This window comes from Medicago sativa, chromosome 1 (genome assembly GCF_051527215.1).
Source record: "Medicago sativa cultivar Bolivia chromosome 1, Bolivia_mono, whole genome shotgun sequence".
NCBI classification, from domain to species: Eukaryota; Viridiplantae; Streptophyta; class Magnoliopsida; order Fabales; family Fabaceae; genus Medicago; species Medicago sativa.
The window spans coordinates 22,397,556-22,414,387 of record NC_140749.1 but is presented as its reverse complement, the minus strand read 5'-3'; the positions used below and the strand labels follow the sequence as shown (position 1 = coordinate 22,414,387).

The following is a 16,832-nucleotide window of genomic DNA, read 5'->3' as shown; positions in this document are numbered from 1 at the left end:
ATCCCAAACGACTTTCACACAAGAGGTATTTCTTTGCCTCTCAACTTCTTCACGTCACGATCCTTGATTCTCACTGGTAACCTTTCAACCGTAAGGTTGTCTCTAACTTGCACATCATCTCTATGGATCACATGAGACGGGTCTGGAACATACTTCCTTAGTTGCGACACATGAAACACATCGTGCAAATTCGATAAATGAGGTGGTAAACCTACTCGGTACGCCACCATTCCAACCCTTTCCGATATCTGATACGGACCAATAAACTTCGGAGTCAACTTCTTCGACTTCAGTGCACGACCAACACCGGTCATTGGGTTAACTCTTAAGAACACATGATCTCCTTCTTGAAACCCAAGGTCTTTCCTACGCTTATCATGGTAACTCTTTTGTCGACTCTGCGACGCTTTCATCCTTTCTTGAATCATCTTTACCTTCTCAGTAGTCTGTTGAACAATTTCTGGTCCTAAAACCACACTTTCACCTGTTTCAAACCAACACAACGGGGTCCTACACCTCCAACCATACAAAGCCTCAAAAGGCGCCATTCCAATACTTGAATGATAACTGTTAATATATGTAAACTCTATCAACAATCACCCAAATAGCGTCATTCCCTTTAGGGGTATTCGGCAAACCCGTCACAAATCCATGGATATACTATCCCATTTCCATTCTGGCACATCTAACGGTGTCATCAACCCAGCAGGTTTCTGATGCTCTACCTTCGACTTCTGACAAATCAAACAAGAATACACAATTTGTGCTACATCACGTTTCAATCCAGACCACCAAAACAACTTCTTTAAGTCATGATATCTCCTCGTAGCTCCCAGATGAATACTTAAGCTACTCCTATGACCCTATTCAAGAATCATCTTCTTCATCTCATCATTGTCTGAAATACAAATCCTACCACGAAATCTCAATACACCTTGACCATCGACCTTAAAATCACCATCTTCCGTTTGATTACTAGCAACCAACAAGTCTACAAACTTAACATCAACCTTTTGCGCATCTTTAATACTTTTCAAGAAATCATTATCGATCCTCTGCACTCCTAGCTTAACACTCCGAGACGACATTTCACAAACTAAGCTCAAATCTCTAAATTGTTCAAGCAAGTCAAACTCTTTAACCATCAAAGCATACATACGTAAAGTCTTCATACTTAAGGCGTCTGCAACAACATTAACTCTACCCGGATGATAATTCAAGCCAAAGTCATAATCCTTCAACAATTCGAGCCACCTTCACTGACTCTTATTCAATTCTTTCTGATCAAACAAATACTTCAAGCCCTTGTGATCACTAAACACCTCAAATCTCGAACCATACAAGTAATGTCTCCAAATCTTAAGTGCAAATACAACTGCAGCTAATTCAAGATCATGAGTAGGGTAGTTTCGTTCATGAGTTCTCAACTGTCTTGATGCATATGCAACCACCTTACCATCTTGCATAAGTACACCTCCTAAGCCCAACTTGGACGCATCACAATACACTACAAAAGGTTCATCAGGTTTTGACAAGATCAAAATCAGAGCCGTCGTCAAACGCTTCTTCAACTCATTAAAACTGTTCTCGCAATGGATATCCCACACAAAGGTTTTACCTTTACACGTCAACTGTGTTAACAGAAGTGCTAACTTAGAAAATCCTTCAATAAATCTTCGGTAGTAACCCGCTAAACCCAAAAAGCTTCTAATCTCTGTAACTGACTTCGGAGTCTCCCATTGTGATACCGCTTCAACTTTAGATGGATCAACTGCAATACCACTACCAGAAACAACATGGCAACTTCTTTTCTTTCAGCACTTGCAAGACAATCTTCAAATGCTCAGCATGTTCTTCTTCCGTCTTATATAATGTCCATAACGCGTTCTAAACGCCGTCTTCTGCATATCTTCATCTTTCACTTTAATCTGGTGATAACCCGATCTCAAGTCAATCTTGTTAAACACACGTGCACCCACTTGCAACCTATCAATTACTGCTTGATTCTCCATGGAGAAAGACGCCATCAATGAAACATCAAGATTCCATCGCGTTCTAATTGCTTCAGCTGCTTAGTAGACCAAACTCTGCTCCACCTTCTTCTTCGGCAGAAGAGAAATACACCGACTTACTAAAACAATTAATATGGACATGGTTGTACTCCAACCAGTCCATACAAATGGTTAAACAACAAACAACAAACAAGACAACTCAAATACAGTACAAAACTGTAAAACGACACATCGACTCATCTATTTGGCCGGACGGACCAACCAGGCTCTGATACCAATTGTAACACCCCATTTTCCCAACGTGAAAATTTCATCATAAATCAGAGTATTTAAATCACAAACGGAATGTCACATACTTCTTTAAAACCAAAAAATAGATAATAATAATTATCTTTCAAAATTCAACGTCAAAATCTATAATCATGCAGCGGAAAATATTCAACATAATAAAAGTCTTGGCACACAGGCCTTATCAGAAATCTCATAAGTCTTAGTTAATGTTTATTCATAAAAAGTTCATGAAAGCAAGCCCCATCCCGTTACATATCAGAGCACCTAGACACAAAGTGAGGAGTCCACTCACGAACGCCTCTAGTCTTTATTACCTGCACATTACCCACGGTCGAGGCAACATATACGCAGAAGGGGTGAGATTTCACAGTCAATAAATTAAACATATAATTCATCAAAATGCATTTAACAACATAAATCATCATTTACATATAAAACATTTATCATTTAGCATTATATCGAATCATATTTAATTATCATTATCAAATATTATCATTAAATCATTTTCAACTCATCATCTCTAATTCATAAGCAAAAATCATCATTTAATCATAATCAAGTATCATCATATATTTTACAACTTAAGACATCATAAACATCAGCATTAATAATCATTTAATATCATATTATTATCAACATCAATCATAAACAGACATCATCATCAAAATATCACCGTCAAATCATAATCAAACATCATCATCAAGGCATCATCGTCAGACATCATCGTTAAATATAAATTATGACGACTCTACAATGCAACTACAACTTTAACAACAACTTAGACAACTTCAACAACAACTTAGACAACTTCATTATGCATGTGGTACCACCAGGGCATTAAGCCCCCTTCGCTAAGGTTACATTTGGACCTGTCGGGCATTAAGCCCCCATCGCTAAGGTCATAAAGGACCTGTCAGGCATTAAGCCCCCATCGCTGACTATGCAACATCACAACTCTAAACGCAACTTGGACAACAACGTGAACATCTTATACAACTCCCTTAAAATGGACAACTTCTTAAAGACTCCAACAAATTGGACGACATCTCAAGTAGACTCATGCAACATAATCAATTAACAGCAACATGATAACTCAGGAATAGCATAAATATGAACATCAATCAATAGGCAACAACGTCATAAACATCGCACATAAGTCACAAAATAATCATATAGCATTAGCACGCAAATCGTCTCATTAATCATCATAATTCAATAGTAATAGTAACATAGCAGCACATAATCAGCATCATAAAATAGCAATATCATTCAATGAGAAACAACATTGTAAACATCTTTATAAATCACATATTAATCATATATTATTATCATTCATCATCTTCTATTAACATAAAATCATCTTAGCTTAAGCTCTCTGGATACTTTATAATCTCGTGAACAACTTTCATTCTTACTTCTAAGATCAACTCACAACTACACGTGCGAAAGAATCGCATGGAACAACAATTTGGGCAACTAACAGACTGGCTCGCAATGGCGAGTAATCATTGCTCGCAATGGCGAGTGCATGGGTAGCTCGCAACGGCGAGTTAATTTACTCGCAATGGCGAGTTCATTGGGCTAGCTCGCAGTTGCGAGTGGTTCTGCTCGCAGTTGCGAGCGATAACAGCTCAGGCTCGGGCAGAAACCTAAAAACTTCAACTTTTCACCTCTCTTCATGATTCTAACACCAAAACAGCATCTAATTAACACCCTAATGAATATCTAAGGTCTGTACACTAATTTTGCATCAATCTAACATCTTTTCATGGTTTAATCATCAAATCGGTCATTTAACCCTAATCCCAATTCTCACCGAAACTCAACCTAATCATGTTAAATTCAATTCTTAGAATCATACCCTTAATAATATTGAAAGTTAGTCCCACCCTTACCTGGTTATTGCAGAAATCGACAGCCTCCTCTTGTTCTTCTCTCTTTCTGACTTTTTCTCCCTTTTTCTCCAAAACGTTTCACGTACGTTGTAAAACTTATTCTCTCAACCTAACCCTCTATTTATAACACTTGTATTACTCTTCTCACCACTAAACTTACTCTTTCCACATCACAGCCCAACTTCTAATATTTTTATTTTATTTCACATATCTTATTTTATTTAATAATAATATAAGTCACCCAACGTAACAACTTCACAAAATCATATACTCCTCATAATTCATTTATTAATCATATAAATCACTCAATTTCATGAATCATATAATTCACACATATCAATCATGTAAATCACTTAAATGATAAATCATATAAGCATATATTTATGAATATATTTAAAACCTCGCTAAATTAATTAAATAATTAAGACGGGCGTTACAACTCTCCCCAACTTATAGAATTTTCGTCCTCGAAAATTTACCTCAAGCAAACAACTCTGGATATGACTCCAAATCTTACTCTCTAGCTCCCATGTCAAGCTTTCGCCAGTCGCTCCATCCCAAACGACTTTCACACAAGAGGTATTTCTTTGCCTCTCAACTTCTTCACTTCACGATCCTTGATTCTCACTGGTAACCTTTCAACCGTAAGGTTGTCTCTAACTTGCACATCATCTCTATGGATCACATGAGACGGGTCTGGAACATACTTCCTTAGTTGCGACACATGAAACACATCGTGCAAATTCGATAAATGAGGTGGTAAACCTACTCGGTACGCCACTGTTCCAACCCTTTCCGATATCTGATACGGACCAATAAACTTCGGAGTCAACTTCTTCGACTTCAGTGCACGACCAACACCGGTCATTGGGTTAACTCTTAAGAACACGTGATCTCCTTCTTGAAACCCAAGGTCTTTCCTACGCTTATCATGGTAACTCTTTTGTCGACTCTGCGACGCTTTCATCCTTTCTTGAATCATCTTTACCTTCTCAGTAGTCTGTTGAACAATTTCTGGTCCTAAAACCACACTTTCACCTGTTTCAAACCAACACAACGGGGTCCTACACCTCCAACCATACAAAGCCTCAAAAGGCGCCATTCCAATACTTGAATGATAACTGTTAATATATGTAAACTCTATCAACAATCACCCAAATAGCGTCATTCCCTTTAGGGGTATTCGGCAAACCCGTCACAAATCCATGGATATACTATCCCATTTCCATTCTGGCACATCTAACGGTGTCATCAACCCAGCAGGTTTCTGATGCTCTACCTTCGACTTCTGACAAATCAAACAAGAATACACAATTTGTGCTACATCACGTTTCAATCCAGACCACCAAAACAACTTCTTTAAGTCATGATATCTCCTCGTAGCTCCCAGATGAATACTTAAGCTACTCCTATGACCCTATTCAAGAATCATCTTCTTCATCTCATCATTGTCTGAAATACAAATCCTACCACGAAATCTCAATACACCTTGACCATCGACCTTAAAATCACCATCTTCCGTTTGATTACTAGCAACCAACAAGTCTACAAACTTAACATCAACCTTTTGCGCATCTTTAATACTTTTCAAGAAATCATTATCGATCCTCTGCACTCCTAGCTTAACACTCTGAGACGACATTTCACAAACTAAGCTCAAATCTCTAAATTGTTCAAGCAAGTCAAACTCTTTAACCATCAAAGCATACATACGTAAAGTCTTCATACTTAAGGCGTCTGCAACAACATTAACTCTACCCGGATGATAATTCAAGCCAAAGTCATAATCCTTCAACAATTCGAGCCACCTTCACTGTCTCTTATTCAATTCTTTCTGATCAAACAAATACTTCAAGCCCTTGTGATCACTAAACACCTCAAATCTCGAACCATACAAGTAATGTCTCCAAATCTTAAGTGCAAATACAACTGCAGCTAATTCAAGATCATGAGTAGGGTAGTTTCGTTCATGAGTTCTCAACTGTCTTGATGCATATGCAACCACCTTACCATCTTGCATAAGTACACCTCCTAAGCCCAACTTGGACGCATCACAATACACTACAAAAGGTTCATCAGGTTTTGACAAGATCACAATCGGAGCCGTCGTCAAACGCTTCTTCAACTCATTAAAACTGTTCTCGCAATGGATATCCCACACAAAGGTTTTACCTTTACACGTCAACTGCGTTAACGGAAGTGCTAACTTAGAAAATCCTTCAATAAATCTTCGGTAGTAACCCGCTAAACCCAAAAAGCTTCTAATCTCTGTAACTGACTTCGGAGTCTCCCATTGTGATACCGCTTCAACTTTAGATGGATCAACTGCAATACCACTACCAGAAACAACATGGCCAAGAAAACTTACTTCCTTCAACCAGAACTCGCACTTAGACAATTTAGCATACAACTTCTTTTCTTTCAGCACTTGCAAGACAATCTTCAAATGCTCAGCATGTTCTTCTTCCGTCTTATATAATGTCCATAACGCGTTCTAAACGCCGTCTTCTGCATATCTTCATCTTTCACTTTAATCTGGTGATAACCCGATCTCAAGTCAATCTTGTTAAACACACGTGCACCCATTTGCAACCTATCAATTACTGCTTGATTCTCCATGGACAAAGACGACATCAATGAAACATCAAGATTCCATCGCGTTCTAATTGCTTCAGCTGCTTAGTAGACCAAACTCTGCTCCACCTTCTTCTTCGGCAGAAGAGAAATACACCGACTTACTAAAACAATTAATATGGACATGGTTGTACTCCAACCAGTCCATACAAAGGGTTAAACAACAAACAACAAACAAGACAACTCAAATACAGTACAAAACTGTAAAACGACACATCGACTCATCTATTTGGCCGGACGGACCAACCAGGCTCTGATACCAATTGTAACACCCCATTTTCCCAACTTGAAAATTTCATCATAAATCAGAGTATTTAAATCACAAACGGAATGTCACATACTTCTTTAAAACCACAAAATAGATAATAATAATTATCTTTCAAAATTCAACGTCAAAATCTATAATCATGCAGCGGAAAATATTCAACATAATAAAAGTCTTGGCACACAGGCCTTATCAGAAATCTCATAAGTCTTAGTTAATGTTTATTCATAAAAAGTTCATGAAAGCAAGCCCCATCCCGTTACATATCAGAGCACCTAGACACAAAGTGAGGAGTCCACTCACGAACGCCTCTAGTCTTTATTACCTGCACATTACCCACGGTCGAGGCAACATATACGCAGAAGGGGTGAGATTTCACAGTCAATAAATTAAACATATAATTCATCAAAATGCATTTAACAACATAAATCATCATTTACATATAAAACATTTATCATTTAGCATTATATCGAATCATATTTAATTATCATTATCAAATATTATCATTAAATCATTTTCAACTCATCATCTCTAATTCATAAGCAAAAATCATCATTTAATCATAATCAAGTATCATCATATATTTTACAACTTAAGACATCATAAACATCAGCATTAATAATCATTTAGTATCATATTATTATCATCATCAATCATAAACAGACATCATCATCAAAATATCACCGTCAAATCATAATCAAACATCATCATCAAGGCATCATCGTCAGACATCATCGTTAAATATAAATTATGACGACTCTACAATGCAACTACAACTTCAACAACAACTTAGACAACTTCAACAACAACTTAGACAACTTCATTATGCATGTGGTACCACCAGGGCATTAAGCCCCCTTCGCTAAGGTTACATTTGGACCTGTCGGGCATTAAGCCCCCATCGCTAAGGTCATAAAGGACCTGTCAGGCATTAAGCCCCCATCGCTGACTATGCAACATCACAACTCTAAACGCAACTTGGACAACAACGTGAACATCTTATACAACTCCCTTAAAATGGACAACTTCTTAAAGACTCCAACAAATTGGACGACATCTCAAGTAGACTCATGCAACATAATCAATTAACAACAACATGATAACTCAGGAATAGCATAAATATGAACATCAATCAATAGGCAACAACGTCATAAACATCGCACATAAGTCACATAATAATCATATAGCATTAGCACGCAAATCGTCTCATTAATCATCATAATTCAATAGTAATAGTAACATAGCAGCACATAATCAGCACCATAAAATAGCAATATCATTCAATGAGAAACAACATTGTAAACATCTTTATAAATCACATATTAATCATATATTATTATCATTCATCATCTTCTATTAACATAAAATCATCTTAGCTTAAGCTCTCTGGATACTTTATAATCTCGTGAACAACTTTCATTCTTACTTCTAAGATCAACTCACAACTACACGTGCGAAAGAATCGCATGGAACAACAATTTGGGCAACTAACAGACTGGCTCGCAATGGCGAGTAATCATTGCTCGCAATGGCGAGTGCATGGGTAGCTCGCAACGGCGAGTTAATTTACTCGCAATGGCGAGTTCATTGGGCTAGCTCGCAGTTGCGAGTGGTTCTGCTCGCAGTTGCGAGCGATAACAACTCAGGCTCGGGCAGAAACCTAAAAACTTCAACTTTTCACCTCTCTTCATGATTCTAACACCAAAACAGCATCTAATTAACACCCTAATGAATATCTAAGGTCTGTACACTAATTTTGCATCAATCTAACATCTTTTCATGGTTTAATCATCAAATCGGTCATTTAACCCTAATCCCAATTCTCACCGAAACTCAACCTAATCATGTTAAATTCAATTCTTAGAATCATACCCTTAATAATATTGAAAGTTAGTCCCACCCTTACCTGGTTATTGCAGAAATCGACAGCCTCCTCTTGTTCTTCTCTCTTTCTGACTTTTTCTCCCTTTTTCTCCAAAACGTTTCACGTACGTTGTAAAACTTATTCTCTCAACCTAACCCTCTATTTATAACACTTGTATTACTCTTCTCACCACTAAACTTACTCTTTCCACATCACAGCCCAACTTCTAATATTTTTATTTTATTTCACATATCTTATTTTATTTAATAATAATATAAGTCACCCAACGTAACAACTTCACAAAATCATATACTCCTCATAATTCATTTATTAATCATATAAATCACTCAATTTCATGAATCATATAATTCACACATATCAATCATGTAAATCACTTAAATGATAAATCATATAAGCATATATTTATGAATATATTTAAAACCTCGCTAAATTAATTAAATAATTAAGACGGGCGTTACAACTCTCCCCAACTTATAGAATTTTCGTCCTCGAAAATTTACCTCAAGCAAACAACTCTGGATATGACTCCAAATCTTACTCTCTAGCTCCCATGTCAAGCTTTCGCCAGTCGCTCCATCCCAAACGACTTTCACACAAGAGGTATTTCTTTGCCTCTCAACTTCTTCACTTCACGATCCTTGATTCTCACTGGTAACGTTTCAACCGTAAGGTTGTCTCTAACTTGCACATCATCTCTATGGATCACATGAGACGGGTCTGGAACATACTTCCTTAGTTGCGACACATGAAACACATCGTGCAAATTCGATAAATGAGGAGGTAAACCTACTCGGTACGCCACCGTTCCAACCCTTTCCGATATCTGATACAGACCAATAAACTTCGGAGTTAACTTCTTCGACTTCAGTGCACGACCAACACCGGTCATTGGGTTAACTCTTAAGAACACGTGATCTCCTTCTTGAAACCCAAGGTCTTTCCTACGCTTATCATGGTAACTCTTTTGTCGACTCTGCGACGCTTTCATCCTTTCTTGAATCATCTTTACCTTCTCAGTAGTCTGTTGAACAATTTCTGGTCCTAAAACCACACTTTCACCTGTTTCAAACCAACACAACGGGGTCCTACACCTCCAACCATACAAAGCCTCAAAAGGCGCCATTCCAATACTTGAATGATAATTGTTAATATATGTAAACTCTATCAACAATCACCCAAATAGCGTCATTCCCTTTAGGGGTATTCGGAAAACCCGTCACAAATCCATGGATATACTATCCCATTTCCATTCTGGCACATCTAACGGTGTCATCAACCCAGCAGGTTTCTGATGCTCTACCTTCGACTTCTGACAAATCAAACAAGAATACACAATTTGTGCTACATCACGTTTCAATCCAGACCACCAAAACAACTTCTTTAAGTCATGATATCTCCTCGTAGCTCCCAGATGAATACTTAAGCTACTCCTATGACCCTATTCAAGAATCATCTTCTTCATCTCATCATTGTCTGAAATACAAATCCTACCACGAAATCTCAATACACCTTGACCATCGACCTTAAAATCACCATCTTCCGTTTGATTACAAGCAACCAACAAGTCTACAAACTTAACATCAACCTTTTGCGCATCTTTAATACTTTTCAAGAAATCATTATCGATCCTCTGCACTCCTAGCTTAACACTCCGAGACGACACTTCACAAACTAAGCTCAAATCTCTAAATTGTTCAAGCAAGTCAAACTCTTTAACCATCAAAGCATACATACGTAAAGTCTTCATACTTAAGGCGTCTGCAACAACATTAACTCTACCCGGATGATAGTTCAAGCCAAAATCATAATCCTTCAACAATTCGAGCCACCTTCACTGTCTCTTATTCAATTCTTTCTGATCAAACAAATACTTCAAGCCCTTGTGATCACTAAACACCTCAAATCTCGAACCATACAAGTAATGTCTCCAAATCTTAAGTGCAAATACAACTGCAGCTAATTCAAGATCATGAGTAGGGTAGTTTCGTTCATGAGTTCTCAACTGTCTTGATGCATATGCAACCACCTTACCATCTTGCATAAGTACACTTCCTAAGCCCAACTTGGACGCATCACAATACACTACAAAAGGTTCATCAGGTTTTGACAAGATCAAAATCGGAGCCGTCGTCAAACGCTTCTTCAACTCATTAAAACTGTTCTCGCAATGGATATCCCACACAAAGGTTTTACCTTTACACGTCAACTGCGTTAACGGAAGTGCTAACTTAGAAAATCCTTCAATAAATCTTCGGTAGTAACCCGCTAAACCCAAAAAGCTTCTAATCTCTGTAACTGACTTCGGAGTCTCCCATTGTGATACCGCTTCAACTTTAGATGGATCAACTGCAATACCACTACCAGAAACAACATGGCCAAGAAAACTTACTTCCTTCAACCAGAACTCGCACTTAGACAATTTAGCATACAACTTCTTTTCTTTCAGCACTTGCAAGACAATCTTCAAATGCTCAGCATGTTCTTCTTCCGTCTTATATAATGTCCATAACGCGTTCTAAACGCCGTCTTCTGCATATCTTCATCTTTCACTTTAATCTGGTGATAACCCGATCTCAAGTCAATCTTGTTAAACACACGTGCACCCATTTGCAACCTATCAATTACTGCTTGATTCTCCATGGACAAAGACGACATCAATGAAACATCAAGATTCCATCGCGTTCTAATTGCTTCAGCTGCTTAGTAGACCAAACTCTGCTCCACCTTCTTCTTCGGCAGAAGAGAAATACACCGACTTACTAAAACAATTAATATGGACATGGTTGTACTCCAACCAGTCCATACAAAGGGTTAAACAACAAACAACAAACAAGACAACTCAAATACAGTACAAAACTGTAAAACGACACATCGACTCATCTATTTGGCCGGACGGACCAACCAGGCTCTGATACCAATTGTAACACCCCATTTTCCCAACTTGAAAATTTCATCATAAATCAGAGTATTTAAATCACAAACGGAATGTCACATACTTCTTTAAAACCACAAAATAGATAATAATAATTATCTTTCAAAATTCAACGTCAAAATCTATAATCATGCAGCGGAAAATATTCAACATAATAAAAGTCTTGGCACACAGGCCTTATCAGAAATCTCATAAGTCTTAGTTAATGTTTATTCATAAAAAGTTCATGAAAGCAAGCCCCATCCCGTTACATATCAGAGCACCTAGACACAAAGTGAGGAGTCCACTCACGAACGCCTCTAGTCTTTATTACCTGCACATTACCCACGGTCGAGGCAACATATACGCAGAAGGGGTGAGATTTCACAGTCAATAAATTAAACATATAATTCATCAAAATGCATTTAACAACATAAATCATCATTTACATATAAAACATTTATCATTTAGCATTATATCGAATCATATTTAATTATCATTATCAAATATTATCATTAAATCATTTTCAACTCATCATCTCTAATTCATAAGCAAAAATCATCATTTAATCATAATCAAGTATCATCGTATATTTTACAACTTAAGACATCATAAACATCAGCATTAATAATCATTTAGTATCATATTATTATCATCATCAATCATAAACAGACATCATCATCAAAATATCACCGTCAAATCATAATCAAACATCATCATCAAGGCATCATCGTCAGACATCATCGTTAAATATAAATTATGACGACTCTACAATGCAACTACAACTTCAACAACAACTTAGACAACTTCAACAACAACTTAGACAACTTCATTATGCATGTGGTACCACCAGGGCATTAAGCCCCCTTCGCTAAGGTTACATTTGGACCTGTTGGGCATTAAGCCCCCATCGCTAAGGTCATAAAGGACCTGTCAGGCATTAAGCCCCCATCGCTGACTATGCAACATCACAACTCTAAACGCAACTTGGACAACAACGTGAACATCTTATACAACTCCCTTAAAATGGACAACTTCTTAAAGACTCCAACAAATTGGACGACATCTCAAGTAGACTCATGCAACATAATCAATTAACAGCAACATGATAACTCAGGAATAGCATAAATATGAACATCAATCAATAGGCAACAACGTCATAAACATCGCACATAAGTCACATAATAATCATATAGCATTAGCACACAAATCGTCTCATTAATCATCATAATTCAATAGTAATAGTAACATAGCAGCACATAATCAGCATCATAAAATAGCAATATCATTCAATGAGAAACAACATTGTAAACATCTTTATAAATCACATATTAATCATATATTATTATCATTCATCATCTTCTATTAACATAAAATCATCTTAGCTTAAGCTCTCTGGATACTTTATAATCTCGTGAACAACTTTCATTCTTACTTCTAAGATCAACTCACAACTACACGTGCGAAAGAATCGCATGGAACAACAATTTGGGCAACTAACAGACTGGCTCGCAATGGCGAGTAATCATTGCTCGCAATGGCGAGTGCATGGGTAGCTCGCAACGGCGAGTTAATTTACTCGCAATGGCGAGTTCATTGGGCTAGCTCGCAGTTGCGAGTGGTTCTGCTCGCAGTTGCGAGCGATAACAGCTCAGGCTCGGGCAGAAACCTAAAAACTTCAACTTTTCACCTCTCTTCATGATTCTAACACCAAAACAACATCTAATTAACACCCTAATGAATATCTAAGGTCTGTACACTAATTTTGCATCAATCTAACATCTTTTCATGGTTTAATCATCAAATCGGTCATTTAACCCTAATCCCAATTCTCACCGAAACTCAACCTAATCATGTTAAATTCAATTCTCAGAATCATACCCTTAATAATATTGAAAGTTAGTCCCACCCTTACCTGGTTATTGCAGAAATCGACAGCCTCCTCTTGTTCTTCTCTCTTTCTGACTTTTTCTCCCTTTTTCTCCAAAACGTTTCACGTACGTTTTAAAACTTATTCTCTCAACCTAACCCTCTATTTATAACACTTGTATTACTCTTCTCACCACTAAACTTACTCTTTCCACATCACAGCCCAACTTCTAATATTTTTATTTTATTTCACATATCTTATTTTATTTAATAATAATATAAGTCACCCAACGTAACAACTTCACAAAATCATATACTCCTCATAATTCATTTATTAATCATATAAATCACTCAATTTCATGAGTCATATAATTCACACATATCAATCATGTAAATCACTTAAATCATAAATCATATAAGCATATATTTATGAATATATTTAAAACCTCGCTAAATTAATTAAATAATTAAGACGGGCGTTACACCTACATTGTCTTAATAAACAATGTATGGAAGATCCATTTCTCGTCTCGTAAGTCTTTTTTTTTTTTGTGGAATTATTTTATATCGTTTGGATCTCAATCAATATTTCCTTACTGGTATGTTTTCTTTTTAATTTTAGGAGTGATATGCAATAGGAATTTTATAGCCTTTGTGCAGCAGCCATACAATGAAAATAAAACGAGGGAAACAGGGTCCACAATCCAAGAAGACTAGAAGAGAGTGAATACTTGAAGGTTGTATTGAGCAAGGGCACCTAATAATCAGCTAGTATAAGATTAATACAATGAAGGCACATATTTATCATTAACACAAGAGATATAGATGCGAGACTATTTGGCCTTTTATTGATTATTTATTTGGGGAAATGAAAGTATTAGAAGTGCAATCAATATGGCACGATTTGCCCTTAATGCAGGTACAGTCCCAAAAAAATCAATATACACGCTCCACGGTAGTTAACTACCGCTGGAGCATTTTTTTTGTTTTGTTTTTGTGCTGTATATTTGGAGCGGTAGTTAACTACGTACCGCCAGATAAATCCAGCAGTAGTTAACTACTGTCGGGGGTAAAAACGTCATTTCCATGTGTTATTATGAAGTTTTGTATGTCAGAAAAGCAACTTTCCTTTAGGTGATGTTCAAAGCTTCAAGATGTGAGTTTTGGACAACCAAAAGAGGGGGGTTCTTGGGAAAGGGTTGGTGCCTTTTAGGGGGAGGTTCATAGGGTTGGGAAGCACATGAGTTGAATGTCATTTGTGAGTTACTTGGGATGAATCTTGGGAAACCAAAACTAAAGATCCTTAGGAAATCTAAGGCTATATGTTCAATACTTTTTGGGGTAGGTTCTAAAGTTGGGAAACAAATGTAAACACCTTGGGTGAGTGAAAATAATTGTGTCTTTTGTTCATGGAGAATTTGTTGAAGTTAATTTCTTGTAACCCTTTTGTATCTCTTTTTAAAGAACTCATTTATAGTGAAGTGGAGATATCGCTCTCCCTTAGTGTAGATCATTGTTGGACCGGACTAGGTAAACAATTCTTTGGCGTTGTTCTCTTTTTTCTACTCTCTTTATCTTGTTTATTCTTTGGTTCGATTGTGGTTTTGCTTTACACTTGGTTGCTATATTAGATCTAGACCTGTTGTTGTTGTTGTTGTTGTTGTTGCTTGTGGTTATTTTAGCTATTGGTTTCCATCGATACTTGCTCGACACATCTAAATTTCATTGATGTGAGATTTGGAGTTATTGAATTCACAACACTTAGGATATCATCAACACATCACATCACATGCATAACATTTGTCGAAAAGAAAGACTTCAAAAAAATAGATAAATTTGGCAAATAAACAAATAGGTAACATAGTAAAATAATCCCTCGAAGTCACCTACCAGAGCAATGAGAGTAAAATTCCAATAAAATATATTTTACATGCAAGCCAATCAAATAACAATATGAAAAGGAAATAAAAGAAAGTCTTCAAAACTCCAATAGATACAACTCCTTGGCAATATTACTCATATGTTTCTTTCGGTGGATCTGTGTCATCACAAGCGTCAAACACAAATACACGAAAGGGGTCAGTAATCAAGTTTCATAAAATATATTAACAAATTAGAAAAACACTTTTAAACTAAAGTTTGAAACTTTATCTTAGGTTTTGAGTGATCTCTTATACTTCTATGATTGTTTTAGATTATGTTTTGTTTTTCTTTGTCTAGGACTTGTTGCCACGTTGCACAAAACATTTTGTATGCATAAAACCTTTGATTTTTCTAATCTCTTTGGTGTAAATCCTTTTGGATTAGTCTTGGATGTTTTGCACCTTTTCAACTCTTTTAAAATAATTTTTGTGCGTTTGAATCAATTCAAAAGTAATAAGTGACTATCTGAATCGATTCACACAAGTCAGAGAGTTTCTAGACATTTTTGAATCGATCCGAAAGTGGATAGAAGGATCATCGAATCAATTCAATCTTCATGGAGTTCATCTGAATCGATTTGATCTTCATCTGAATTGATTCAATCTTCATATACGCTGCCCAAATTTAGATTTAATCATCAAAATCAATTCAGAATAAGTTCGAATTGATTAGGACAATGTATTTTTGAAAAAAATTCAGTTGTCTTTTGAAATATGCCCTTCACCTAGAAATACAACCTTCCCTCATTTTACCCATTTCATTGATTTTTTTTCATTACTTTTGGCTCTACTCTCATTCTCTCTAAAACCATCAGCAAACACTTTCTCCATAGTTCTTTGTGAGAATTGGTTCCAAGACTAGAGGGGAAATTGTATGTTGTTTAATTTTTTTGGATCTTTTAATGAATTTGAGGAGCTCAAGATTCCAAAAGGACACAAGAATGTTTTTTTCTCCTCTACGAGCTAGGGGTTTTTCTAGTTCATCAACACAGAAGGAAATTGAAGGAATCTATGTGAAATAAGGGGTCTTGACGAAGATAGTCGGAGGATCTCATAGGATTAAAGATTAGAAGGTTTGAGGCATAAAATTCATTGATTCAGATTTGGATCAAGTTAGAGGTGATCTTCAATCAAGTAGATTTAGGGTT

The 16,832-nt window shown here is 36.6% G+C and overlaps 2 protein-coding genes across 3 annotated transcripts in view; both read right to left on the bottom strand.

The window, feature by feature from the left end:
* The window catches only part of LOC146953648 (uncharacterized), an 82,614-nt gene that overhangs the window by 33,431 nt on the left and 32,351 nt on the right, over positions 1-16,832 (bottom strand). The window lies entirely within an intron of this gene.
* The window catches only part of LOC146953647 (uncharacterized), a 33,642-nt gene continuing 32,371 nt past the window's right edge, over positions 15,562-16,832 (bottom strand). For both annotated transcript variants that reach the window (XM_085710963.1, XM_085710967.1), the window contains exon 12: positions 15,562-15,800. The gene's annotated coding sequence lies outside the window, so the exon portion shown is untranslated. The remainder of the gene's footprint in view (positions 15,801-16,832) is intronic.